Here is a 13,911-nt window from a genome sequence, read left to right on the forward strand (position 1 = left end):
TGCAAGTAGGGACAATGTGGCTCAACTTGCCCAGGGGTCAGCAGTGCTGTGGGCCTCATCCTGCTCAACCTGGCTTTGAAGCCCATCCCATCTGCAGGGCCCCTGAGGGCTCACAAAATACACAAAGCCCCCACGCTGTCATGTAACAGCTTAGGGGACATCACTGGCAATGCCAGCATCAGGAGCACACACAGCTTTCCACTGGAGATGAACAAAGTGAGTGTAAGCAGACCATGTCTATCCACAGTGAGGCAGTACTCCAGGCCTTTCTGTGGCAATGAAGTGGCACACAAACAACCTAGAGGCCTTTGAGTTAGTGATCCCACATGACGGAGAGAGGGTTTCCTTGGCTGTACTCTTTATGGATGCAGATCACCAGTTCTCTCTCATAGCATCACTCGTGGCTTCAAACCACAAACCTTTTAGTTGGTAGCTAAAGGTTGAGCTGGTTGTCTCACAGTAATTCACGTGATGCACTATGGGTGAGTTATAGTTGAATGATCACGAAGCCCAAGAGTGGAGGAGCTTGGAGGGAAAGCAGTGGGGGAGAGCAGACAAGAACAGGTGAAAAAGGGAGTGACGGCCCCCGGATGTGAAAGCAAGGAAGCAGGGAAAGGAAGGGAAGCTCAGGCCCAGACCTGAGAACAGCAGGGGGACCACCCCGTCCTTCAGCTCCGACTGGGCCATGGTACCACCTCCCCTTGACTTTGCCTTCTCTCTTTCCTCAGCTCAGTCCCACCCATGGGCTCTGCGGCGAGGCAGTGTGGGAGCCCAGAGGCAGAGCACTGACTGCAGCTAAGGACTGGCTGGGAGTCCCAGTTCTACTCCTCACTAGCCAAAGCACTTTGAACATCTACCTGACCTCCGCATGCGGTCCATTCCCTCCTTACAAAGTGTTAGACAGGAGTGAGCACAGGTAAAGCATTTAGAATAGCACAGGACTCAGAAGGAGCAATGCAATAAATAATGTACCTCGTTGGGCATCAGCTATCGGATGATTTTTCAGTAAATCTCTCCACCAAACCTCAGCATTTGCCTTGAAAGTACTATTCTGATGACTTTCTACCAAAGCCGCCCTTTCAAAAAGGTCTAAATCAATGGTTCTCAACCTGTGGGTGGCAACCCCTTTGGGAGTTGCATGGCCCTTTCACAGGGGTTGCCTGATTCATCACAGTAGCAAAATGACGGGGATAAAGTAGCAACAAAAATAATTTAATGGTTGGGGGATCACCACACCATGAGGAACTGTATGAGAGAGTCGAGACATTGGGAAGGTTGAGAACCACAGGTCTAAATGGTCTTTATCAAAGTGATAGATTCCTACAGGAACTCTGAAAACGTAGTCTGGGAAGCAGCGAGGGGCCCACATGGAAGATGAGTCCTATTAACATGTTAGTGGCCTTTCTGCAACCACGCACACATACACAATGGAGCGTCATGTTACCAAGAGCTGCTTAAACTCCCATTATCCTACTTCTAGGATGCTACCATTGTGTCAGCATTTGAGTACACAGCCTTCCAAATTCTTTTCTATGCACGAAATATGTCTAGACCCAATCTCTTCCTAATAAAATGAGAAAATAAACACATCTCTGGTCATTTTCTACATATTTCCCTCAAAAAATAAGTTAGTGCATGTTCCCTTTTGGGAAGTAGTCCTCAACCTTCCTCATGCTGCGACCCTTTCATACAGTTCCTCATGGTGTGGTGACTCCCACGCATAAAATGATTTTCGTTGCCACTTCATCACTGTCATTTTGCTACAGTGATGAATCGGGAGATCCCAGTGAAAGGGTCTTCGACCCCCTAAAAGGGTCTCAACCCACAGGTTGAGAACCGCAGCTTTAGGGGCTTGGGGAGATGCAAGAATGCCAAAAGAGAAAATACAGACCCTGTGAAATCACATCCGGATGACCCCCATTCGGGTTTGGAGACGTGGCCAGGATCCCGGCACTCTTTACAAAGATCTGGGAGTCACACGGGAAGCCCAATAAAGACTTCTTTCTCTGCTTCAGGTGATGAGCACTTTTCTATGCACTGCACAGTTACTGTGTCAGTCAGTATTTCTACTGCTCAGGTGACATCTCTTTAAACGGCAAAACCACTGAAAGAGGCCATTCCCAAGTAACCGTCTGACTTCGTCACACCTTCAAATAACTCGCCTGGACCTAAATGACATGGGAAAGTCTGCATTTGAGAAACAAAAGCTGGCATGTTGCAAGAAGAGACGGATGTTCTAGCTCATGGGAGCAGGAACGAGTGAGGCGTGCGGGTGTGGCTAGAGAAGAGGAAGGAAGTGTGGGTGGGCCTACACACATTTGGCAAGCTGCTGAAAACAGCTGTAGAGCCAGCCTCTCTTAAGCTTCCTGTCAGTTTGGAATGCACTGTTACTACTGTAGAAACCCACTGTGAGCCTTCCCTTGGCATCACCGCCAGTGTGGGGATCACACAACCCTCTCCTCAGACGTAGGATGGGCACAATCACAGGCTGAGGAGCGATGGTGCTGCCAGGATCTGGCCCGTGCACGCCTAGGGGAAGTGGAGGAATGAGCCAAAGAGGCCGAGTGGGCTCCATCTCTTGCCATTCTAGGTCAAACCTGGAACATCAGAGAGTTTCCTTTAAAACCAGACCACCAATACCCAACCATACAATGACTGTCAACAACAACAACAACAACGAAACCAGTGCTTTAAAATCTATACTCTCCCACTATTGCCAACAACTGGAAATTGAGTTTGTGCAGAGTTTGGTAACACTGCAGTTAAGCTTCGCATACATGAAGCTATCTTTAACTAAGACCAAGAAGTGAAAGTTTTAATTCCCACTTATGGGACATGTCAGGCTACACAGTTTATCTATAGAAAAGCCAACGGACACTCTGTTAACGACTATGACCCCCCCCCCCCAGGAGCAGTCCTGATGGTGAGGTGGTTACGCACTGGGCTGCTAACCCCTCGGTCAGCAGCTCAAAGCCACCAGCCGCTCTACGGGAGAAAGACGGTGCTGTCTGTCTACACTTGTAAAGGGTCCGTCTTGGAAATCCGCAAGGGCAGTTCTAGCCTGTCCTACAGGGTTGCTTTGAGTTGGAACCGACCAGTTGGTAGTGAGAATCTTACTCCTCAAACTGCAAAGATAACTACTGACCAAAAAAAAATGGTATTGCTGAAGGCGGTCAACTAAATCCTCAAGGAGGACCAACGGGTTCTAAGTCAACGAAAACCAGCACAACCTCCCTTGTCCTGCCTTCCAGAAGCGCATGGCTCCTCACGGGAGATGGCAGTCGAAGGCATGACTCAAAGATAAAGAAACACACAGGCCCAACAGTGCAGAAGAGTCTCACTATGCTATAATCTATGTTGTAATCTCACTATGTTGTAATCTGTGTAGGGACATCCTGCAGCTATCAGAAGGAATCAAACATTAGGACTATAAATGAAAAGCTAAGGCATGTACTACTGATTAGTAGAAATACACCAACGCGTACCTTTAGTCTCTAATAATGTATTTTCCAAGTCAAGGCAACTACCTACTAACATATATTCTAAAAATTTTATTCTAAGTGGTAGATTTCACTGGATTTGGGGACCACTGATGGGTGGAAGCACACCAGGTGGAGGCAGCCTACTCTGGACTCTCCAGACAGTGGTTAGGTTGCCTTGAATTGAAGTGCAGCCGGTTTCATTCCCTCTGAGGAAAGTAAGCTACGAGCCAGGGCAGACTGGGGCAGACCGAGTAGCAACAGTAGTTGTAGAGAAATAGAGGTTAACCTCTAACTTGGACTTGCAACACAGCTAATCAGCACAAATTCCTCAAAAGAACCAGGTTCTCATTAAAAGTGGTGGAAAATGTTCAGCATGTCCCCATTTCTGCCTAAGGGCAAGACGTAAAATTAGCATGGTGACAGTCCTGGCATGAAGTACTTGCATGATAAATAATGACTTAAACAAAAGCTGGTGTGTAGAAATTTCTCCAAAATAAAGAGCTAATCCATAACTGCTCACTCTTGCCAGAAAAACAGAATTGAAGAAGGAAGTTAGAGGAAATTTTCAGACTTAATCTAAATCTCTGTTGTCCAGAGCTTTTATTAACACTGTCAAAACTCATTCTAACTCTGACACCTTTTTCCTCTGTTGATATTGCAGAAAGGACGGCCATGAAAAAAAAATAGCCTAAAAAGAATGCTGGAAAATAAAAATGATGTTTGTCCATAAACAAAAACACTAACACACCACTTATTTGACAAAAATTAAATTACCCTTCTGAAAAAGAAAAATGTTATATACATTTGCATACTAAGAACCTTCAAATATATAATCTATATATATAATCTATATAATCTCACAACTAAATAAGTTATCTTGAAGGAACAATGATGCAAATATTTATCTTCAACAATGTGCCACATTACATATGCAAAAAAACAGAAACTGCATAAAGGTCAACAATATGGAAAATGTGAGCTCACAGGACAGCCCGTATGTGCACAGAACACTATGCAGCTTCATGGAGAAATCCTCAAAATGAGAAAAATTGCACGTGAAACTTCAAAGTATGTGGATCCCAATGAAGAGGAAAACAGAAACCAAAGCCATGAGATCTGTGTGCACGCCAACACAACAAACTGGGTTTGCCAGAGTGTCCCTTAGATTGCGCAGTGCTGACGCGTGGCTTTCCTAGTCCTGGGAAGATAGAGGCAGTAGCATTTTTTTTTTTACTTTTGTACATAATTATGCCCTAGGTTTACTTTTCCATTAAGACCTCGAAGGGCCAATTTCACTGAAAATATACTGCTCAAATCCTGTGTGTGTACTTTTAATAAACAAGATGTACTCAATGAGACCGCTTGCTTCCCTTAAGGAAGAAAGGTTGCAATTCCTTCAGGCCATAGAGGTGCCACGAGCCTATTTTCATGGACCAGTATGTGCGCCCTGATTATGTCAGGGGCAGCACAGTCCCTGTCCTTTCCCACTGGCATGTAGTTTATGGTGACTCAGAGGGACCCTATAGAATAGAACTGCCCCCATGGGCTTCCGAGACTAAATCCCAAGAGCAGACAGCCTCATCTTTCTCCCCAGGAATAGCTGGTGGGCTTGAACTACCAAACTTGAGGTTAACAGCCTAGTACTTAACCCACTGTGCCACCAGGGCCAACGAGATTAAGGACTTCCTTTGTTCCATCCTACATTGAGGTCACAGCTGCCTAGGTTGGTCTCCAAATTCAATCAACCCCTGAGCCCCGTGTTTCTTGTTGAAACCGTGCAGTGCCTCCTTTTAACTAGCCGTTACCAATTCCCAGGGAAACAAGTGCATGAAAATACTTCTACTTTGACATGTCTGGTGTTCCTCCAATTCGCATACACCATGCAGTTACCTGACCCAGCAATCAATTAGACTGGACTGAAGAAATTCCCCCAGCGCCACCAAAGACTCACCTAACACACACCAACAACTACTTCACTTACAAACTTTTTGAACTGGCCGGAAAATGCCAGGTTGAGAAATGAGGTTACTGTCAAAGGCAGAGAACTGACAGTCACGTAAAACTGCCACGTGCATCTGGCAACCTCACCTTAGGGCAGGCCACGCAACTGAGGGCAAGTCCTGCCTCCCCTGGGGGCCGCACAGCCTGTACTCGGGAGGGAACCCTACTGAACTTGGGCTCATGAACAGCCACATGGGGCCTGCTGTGTCCCCAAACAAACTCATGCCATCGCCTCCATGTGGACCCTACAAGGCAGTAACGATGGAGATAAGATGCCTCCTCTTCCCCTTGAGGGGCTGCTAGTGGTTTTGAACTGAACTTACCGTTAGCAGCCCTACTTGTAACCACTACGCCACCAGGGCTCCTTCCTCTGTTAGGGACTTTGTTGTTTACTTATATGTCATGGCAAAGTTTTTACCTTTCCCATACAACTGAAAAGTTCATTTTAGATTTAAGACAAAGGATTTGTGACACATAAGTAGCACCGGTAAACATCTTAAGCAGATCTCTTTCCTCCTTAAACACTATACCCTTTCCAATACCTCGATTTTAATATATTTTACAAATTATAGGCTCTCCATAGGTGTCTGAAAAAGCATTTTCCTTCAGAAGGTGATTAACAAATCACTCAAAATAGGAGAGTAAAGGGCATAATAAAGCTCAGAAGTACAGAATAAACATGCTTATTTCAAATTTTGTTAGTACATTCATAAGACTCAATAATGAGGCACGTAACTGTTAATCTGCAGAAAATGAGATAAAACACAACACTAAACTTTACCATAAAGTTTGTCTGTAAATATTTGCAACAAATCCTGTCTTAAATCTAAAATGCGGTAAACGTAAAATGCATAACAAAATATCTCAAACACAGAGGCACCCACGTGGCTGCACATGAACCCAAGTTCAACATGCCCCTGTCGCTTCCCCAGGTTGTATGACACCAGCGCGACCAGGAAGCAGGTCATTCCACTGTGCAGGGGCGGCCTTGAGTCAGGGTGACCCAGCAGAGCTAAGGACAACAGGCAATCTAAAGCCAAACGTACACACAGGAGAGGAGAGGGCGTCAGGAAAGGCACTTGGGGCAGCAGACATAAAATTTGGCTTTTCAAAAGACCAGTCAACCTTTCTTATGGTCTTCACCCTAGAGGAGCACTTAAAGACAGTCAGGTCATTCCTCTACAAACATGCAGTGGAAAGAGTGCTAAGGGATTTGGCCGCTCAAAGCCTACCCACGAAACAAAGATGAGCAGAGCCCCGTGGAGTTACTGAAGGAGCCCAAGCAGGCTGTTGGGAAAGTACTGGGATGCTGGCTGCAAAGCTGGGGGTTCAAACCCACCAGCTGCTCCTCGGGAAGACGAGGCTGTCTGTTCCTGGAGAGATTCTCAGCTTCAGAAACCCTAGAGAGGGCACCATGAGTCAGAGGCCACCTTGAAAGCAGTAGGTTTGGGTCTGAGGATTATGGAGGTGAAACAGGTAATGTGTATTAGCAATTTCGGAGTGGGATCAACATTGCCCAAAGGGTTTTTTGTTGTTTTTCAGTGTTTCCAAGTTCTTTCTCCCAGGAGATTCCAGTATCTGAGAGGGGCTGTGTCTCTAGTTCCTATCTTATTTTGCTCTCAGAACCCTCTCATCCCTAACAGCCCTAAAAGCCTTTATGAATCTAGTAGAAAGGTCCCAGCCTGAAATCCTCTACAATTTCCAACAGCGAGAAGCATACAGGAGGTGTTCTTTCCCTGTGTCTCAGGAATTTAAGGATGGCATCCCAAAGAAATTCATCTTTGTGTGTATGTTAAAACTTGAACTGTTGGGGAGGGGGGGGGGAGATGAGGCTTTCCAAGACAGAGTCCCTAGAATCCATCGTGTGCAAGGACAGTGCATGAGTGTGCAGGGACAAGGTCAGAGAGGGAGGGAACAACCATGTGCCCAAAGGATACTGCCTTCCATGCAAATCAGTTTCTACTCCTCGGGCTGGGGTGGCAGGCTTGAAGGGACAGATGAAAGCATCGTCTTACCCTGTCCATGCTCCTGTATCCACCCTCGCAAGCCCTGTCCCACTGTGGCCCTTATCACCATGTGGTGGTGGTAGTTATTTGTGTGATCATGTGACTCATAATTTGTGTCTCCCACTGGATTAAATAAATGGTAGGTCATGTCCGGTTTTAGTCACCTCTGTATTCCAGTGTCTCCTGAGTACAACATTGGCCCAATAAATAGAGACATTTTACTAAATGGAGAAATGCAGGCAAGGCACTAAGAAGACTCCTGAGCAGGGGAGCAGCAACCAGGGATGAGAGCTGAACCATAGAAGCATGTCGGCAGCCCCGAGATCAGACCAGAAGGGCAAGGGGAGAAGCTGGGGAGAGGAGAGGAGAGACTGGCGAAAATGATTACTTAAAGGCACTCCAATGAAGGTAGGGTAAGATTGATGGTTGGACAACCTGGTGAAGACAACGCCAGTGCACTGAATATGAGAATGTTGAAACCGCAAATGGGTGTGTGTGTGTGTGTGTGTGTGTGTGACATATACAGGGTCACAGTGAATGTTTTTTATTTTTTTAAAGAGGGTAGTAGTGACAAGGATGTAACTGAGTCAGAGACACATTCTGGAAGCAGAATTCAAGAGCTCACCATAGAGGTGGCAGGGACACCTAGGAGGGCTCTCAGTAGGCAGCAGTGTCATTCACATGGACCGAGAGGACAGAAAGGAGCATTTCCGGAGCATCTACCATGTGCTGATACAAATGGGAAGATTGGCTTCAAGCTCTGCAATTCTATCACTGAAGCCCATTTCAAACCCAACCCAGCTGCCTGAAAATAAGTAAAGGTTTCTAGGAATACGCTGCTGCTGAAGCCCACAAACTGCGGATCAGAATTTTACACTTCCTTTATCAAAGCACGCCTTGGACACACAGGCTGTGCAGCAGGAACGACTCCGGGCTGGGCCTGGCTTTCCCTTGGCGGACAGCCTCCGGAGCCTAAGGAAGATGACTGCTTGTCCACAGCTGAGAGACGGAGGCCTGGGGGCTGGGTGGGGGGGTGCAGTCACAGGTCCTACAGCCCACCCAAACGGAGTGCTGACTTCACCGTGCACATTACACGGCCTGGGACAAGCATGTCACTAAGGGGGCTTGGATTCACATGTGCACAGAAGCCACCTTACTTGAACCGTCTCATCACGCTGGATTGGCAGATAACGCCCCCACACTGGGAAAGAACTGCCAAGCAGACGTGTGCCATGCCCCAGACTGGGTGGCCCAGCAAAAGAGAGGAGAAGAAAAGAAGCCAGTGTCTTGTGGTTGCTTTGTTCTGCATGGTGGAGCCTACCTGAGCAGAGGCCAAGTGCTGCAGGGGCCAAAGCAGAATCTCAGCAGGCCCTGGAAGTGACAGCAGAAGAGAAACATTCAGGGACCCTCTTGAGGGAGGGCCCTCACCGGTGTCAAGAAGTGGTTTCCCTCGGGACATACAGAGCGGACAACAGGCTTCCAGTGCCCACACTCACTCACAATGTCATCATGCCTGGGGGTTTGGACCAGCTCTTCTAAAATTTTAATAAAATACCAACAAGCTTTGCTTCCTCCAGTCCCCCAAAGCTACTACCCTAACTACCTCCCTCTTCTCTTTATAAACTCATTTTAAAAGACAGCAGCTGCCCTGTGTCTGCCCCAAGTCCCTTTCACCCACTTGGATACAAGTTCTTCCCCCCACACTTGGCTTTATCTTTGGATCCTTTCCAAAGCCTGAGCCCTGTCCCCGGCCCGGGAACTCTTACCTGGCTTCCAGACCAGTTCTCAGCTGCCACCTCTGGGAAGCACTGCCAAGTCAGACTGTTCACTGCCCCCCCTCGGCTCCCTCAGAGCTCTGCCCATGCCCCACCACTGAATCCACCTGACCACAGGTTTGCCTGCTAATGCCTCCCCTTCGCTCCCAAGGACCCACCAACTCCTAAGGGCAGGAAGTTGTGTTTTATTTGCTTTCCTATTAGTACCATCTAGCCAAAAAAACCATGGACACCAAGTGGATTCTGCCTCACAGTGACCCTGCAGAACAGAGTAGCACCAGACAGAGGGTTTCCAAGTGGGTCACACACTGAGCTGCTAACCAGTAAGGTCACGGGTTCAAACCTGCCAGCCACTCTGCAGGACAAAGTTGAGACATGCGGAGGCTCCTACCCCATCCTACAGGGTGGCTTTGAGGCAGAATGCACTTGATGGCTACAGCTGTGAGAAGCTTTACGGAAGCAGATTGCCAAATCTTTCTGCTGCAGGGTGGCTAGTGGGTTCAGAACGCTGACCTTCGAGTCTGCAGTGAGTGCTTAAACACTGTCACCAGGGTTCCTCGCCCTTGAGCCCAGTGTTCCCAAAGTGGGGGATACTTCCCCCCCCGGGGGGGGGGTAAGAAATGGAATAATAGGAGGTGGCCACAAAAGCAGATAACTATACTTTATCCTGGCTTAATGACTGCAGTACCAAAGTTTTTCATTGCTAGGAGAGTATAGAGTAATGCTGTTATTCTCCTCCCCTGAAAAGGGGGCAGTAAACCAAGTCTGAGTGCCTACGCTCTAACACAGGCCCCTAAACAGACACACAGAAACTCTGTGTATTACCGATCAAAAGTTAAGTTTATTTTTAAACTTTCAGTATCCATGCCACTTTTCCACCTAAAAAGCACTCAGTCAGGTACACATGGATTAATACCAAAATTCTGAAAAACAGTTTTCATATCAAAGTGCCTTGGCTAAAACATTTCAGTTGAGAAGCAAACAGCTGGGAGTTAAATTAGGGGGTTGCAGTTCCTCAACTCTTATCTTTAATTCCTAAAATCCTGGCCGCATGTTAAGTTTTTTCCTGGATACTGTTCTTTATGGGGCAATGCAAGAAGTTCTCAGGTTCAGACAAGATGCTACAGGGAAGAAATCGTGCCTTATTTATACCAATCCTTAGAGCCATTGGAGCCGAATCTCTCCGAAATTAAATACCTTCTTTCTATTCAGTTTCACTTTCTAGATGACAGGAACACCCACAGAATTTCCTGTAACCAGTAAAAACATGAACACTCTTCCATTTTAATAAAGCCCAAACCAAGCCCATTGTCAGTAAGTCCACTTTGACTCACCGAAACTCTATAGGGTAGAGCACAGGATCACAGGCCCAGAGGATTTCTAAGACTATTAATCTTACAGAAGCAGACTGTCACAATGCTGTCCCAGGGACTTTCAGCCACCGACCTTTCTGTGCTTAACCATTGCGCCAGGTTGTCTTTCCATCTTCATAAGGATAATTTATATATATATATATATATATATATATATAAAATTTCTCTAGTCTCTGACTTCTGAGTTCCCAGGTTTTAAACTAATGGCTCTGCCTACAATTGTATATACTTGAAACATCGACTGAGAAGTGCAAAGAACGAATAGAGTTAGAATCACTTTTGTATACAAATGGAACAATCAAAATCCCTCGCGCAAATTTAAAAACCAGAAAGGCAGCACTCAAAGCCTAAGGTTGAAGGAGCCCATGCCCAGAAAGATGTGCAGGCAATTAAGTGTTACCACTTTGAACTTGACTGTCAATCCTACCCTGCTTCATGTGACCTTGGGAATGTCATGTAGCTTCTCTCTCTTCTGGGTCTATACAAGGGGAATGTCACCTATTTTCTTTACAGCGACAATGATACAGATATTCGAATAAAATGGTCAATGTCTTTTGGTTGCTTGAGTTTCCCCCCCCCAAAGAAAGTTATCTAATTAGCAAGGTTCAATGATCACTTGCACAATACATTCCTCTTCAGAAATCCAATTCCAAGAGAAATATTTAAGCAGACGTTGAAGACAGATTTCCTTAAGGGAATGATTTTATAAATCTGGAAAGCAATGTAAGAAGATTATAAATTAACAAGTTGATTACATAAGCCTTGACAACCACCAAGCTTTAAAGTGCACAGATAGACTTTCTGATAAATTAAGGACAACCGACTGGTTTGAGACAGCCATTCCTAACAGCACACCAGAAACCCAAAGTGAGGCATTTAACATTTGCCGGGAATCCTGGTGGAAATTCAACAGGAAGCCCAACATTCGATGCTCCCTCGCTTGCAAACCTTGAAACTTCAAAACACACACACACACACACACACACACACACACACACACACACGGAAATTCAACAGGAAGCCCAACATTCGAGGCTCCCTCGCTTGCAAACCTTGAAACTTCAAAAAACACACACACACACACACACACACACACACACACACACACGAGAAACCCAGTAAATCAGCTCCCAGGATTTCTGGGAATACAATCCAGAAAACAGAAGAGGCAAAAAGTAACTTGACAGTTGGCGAACTCCTCCATCTCCAGAAGTCTCAGATTCAAGACTACAGCTCGGTTTCCACAAACACTGGACGTGAACCGAACTCCCTAGGAAGCTGCTGGAGGAGCCGAACTCCAGGGATCCCCACAAGGAAAAGCTGTCACTTTCCTAGCTCCCAAGTGCAAGTAAAAAACAGGAAGCATTTTGTAAGAAAAAACAAACAAACACTGGTCCAGAAAGAAATCAACAGGCGCTGACTACCCAGTAGTCATCTACAGAAGAGAAAGGGAGGCTTCCCAATCCAAAAAGGAATTCTACCTCTCCCTCGGGAACATCTCTCCCCGCAGAACCCTGCATCTCTCCCCGCAGAACCTCGGCGCCCTGACTCCGCAGACAACAAGATCCCCGATCTATTGTAAGGCTGCAGTTCCGCCGAGGTGGCCCTCGCTGCGGCCAGATCGGAGGATTCCTTCGCAAAAAGGCAACGCATCCAGAGGGTTTCAGAACACACCCTAGTGCGAGAGCCCGGGCTCCGCGGGCAGGACCGGGCGCCGCGCGCGGCCCGCTCCGGGGCGGGGCGCGGGGATGCGGGCGCTTCCCCGGGTGCCGCAATCCCGCCGCGGCCGCAAGGGCAGGGCCTCCCGGCACCCGCGCTGGCCGCCGCAGTGACGGACGGCTCCCGCCCGGGGCCCAGCAGCGCCAGGCCGCGCCGCCGCCTCGGCCGCCCGGGGCCGCCGCCGCCGCCGCCCGGGGCCCCGCGTCCTTCCGGGCCGCGAGCTGCGGCCGGCTGGCTCGGCGATCGCGGAGCGCGCAACTTACTTTGCGCCCGCGGCGGACGCCCCGGCCCGCGCGCCGGGCCCCGGAGGGGCGGCGACGGCTGAGGCGGAGGAGGCCGGCCCGCAGCCTGCAGACGGCCGCCGCGCCCGCCGCGCTCAGCGCTCGCCCCTACCTCAGCCAGCAGACGGGCGTCCGTCCGCAGCGGCCGCGGCGCAGGAGGCTCCTTCCCAGCTGCCAGGTCCCCGCACCCCGCGCTAATCATAATACTGAGCGGGCGGGCGGGCGGGCGGGCGGCCGCGCGGGGGGGGCGGGGCGGGGTGACGGAGCTGCGCCTGTGCGGGCTGCGCGTCACAGTGACGCGAGCGCCGGGGCGGGGCCTCGAGGAGGGCGGGGCCTCTGGGAGGGCGGGTCAGGACGCACCTGCGGTCCGCCGCGCGCACGCTGCTGGACGGCGCCCCGGCAGCGCCCCGGCGGGAGGGAGTGTGGACTGCGGGACCGGAGCCAGCGGGCGGACGCCCCGAGGAGGGTTGGGATCTGTCGGGGAGGCAGGCGCGGGGACAGAGGCCGGGACAAGTGTCTGGAGCCGTCGGGGGAAATCGGCGGCAAGGGCCTGTGTCTGCACTGGCTTCTGCGTCTGGGGGGGGCGGTCGTGGGGGGCGGGGACAGGTAGCGTGCACTTTACCCTCTGCGGTTCACCCCGCCTCCAGCCCAGGTGTAAGCTAGGCGAGGTGGGGGTGGGAGGGGCTCTCGGTCTATAGGCCGCCGTTTCTTTGTGAGAATCCAGTTTTTCGGAATGGTGTTGATTTTCTTGTTATGTAAACAAAACGGAGGAAAACCCAGCCTCCCAACACGGTGCTTGCGCTGAAGGTCTGCGGAGACATTTACTCCCACCAGGCTGCCTTAACCAGAAACGCCCCGGAAAGGTAAAAGGTCCCCCAAATCCAACCCCTTTGCTGTGAGTACGCACTCCTCTAGCGGCCCTCTAGGACAGGACAGAACCGCCCCACAGGGTTTCCAAGGCCCTAATGTTCGAATGCGGACTGCCCGCCTTTAAGGGGGGAGGGGAAGCAGGCAAGTGCTTTGACCACTGCACCTCTAGGCTCCTAAATACCCAAGTCGGGGGTTAAACGCGCCAGGCATTACCCTGGCACTGGATGGTGACTGAGGAAGGGAGTTTAACGCAAACCTGAGACATTTGGGGTGTGGATGCGAGGAAGGCAACTAGACCCCCACCACTGAGCGCTTAGGGCACTGAGACCAGCTCTTCCCGGTTCCTAACAAACGACGTCAAGGTGCTTTCCCTCCACCTTAAGCCACCAGTGGGAATCAACAAA

The 13,911-nt window shown here is 49.2% G+C and overlaps 1 protein-coding gene across 2 annotated transcripts in view; it reads right to left on the bottom strand.

Annotated features, from left to right (window-relative positions):
* SNRK (SNF related kinase) overlaps positions 1–12,882 on the bottom strand; it is a 54,471-nt gene extending 41,589 nt beyond the window's left edge. Inside the window, exon 1 of one of the 2 annotated variants that reach the window (XM_075555988.1) lies at positions 12,750–12,882. The gene's annotated coding sequence lies outside the window, so the exon portion shown is untranslated. The other variant, XM_075555989.1, reaches the window with a different exon arrangement.
* Between the last annotated feature and the right edge of the window lie 1,029 nt (positions 12,883–13,911).

This window comes from Tenrec ecaudatus, chromosome 8 (assembly GCF_050624435.1).
Source record: "Tenrec ecaudatus isolate mTenEca1 chromosome 8, mTenEca1.hap1, whole genome shotgun sequence".
NCBI classification, from domain to species: Eukaryota; Metazoa; Chordata; class Mammalia; order Afrosoricida; family Tenrecidae; genus Tenrec; species Tenrec ecaudatus.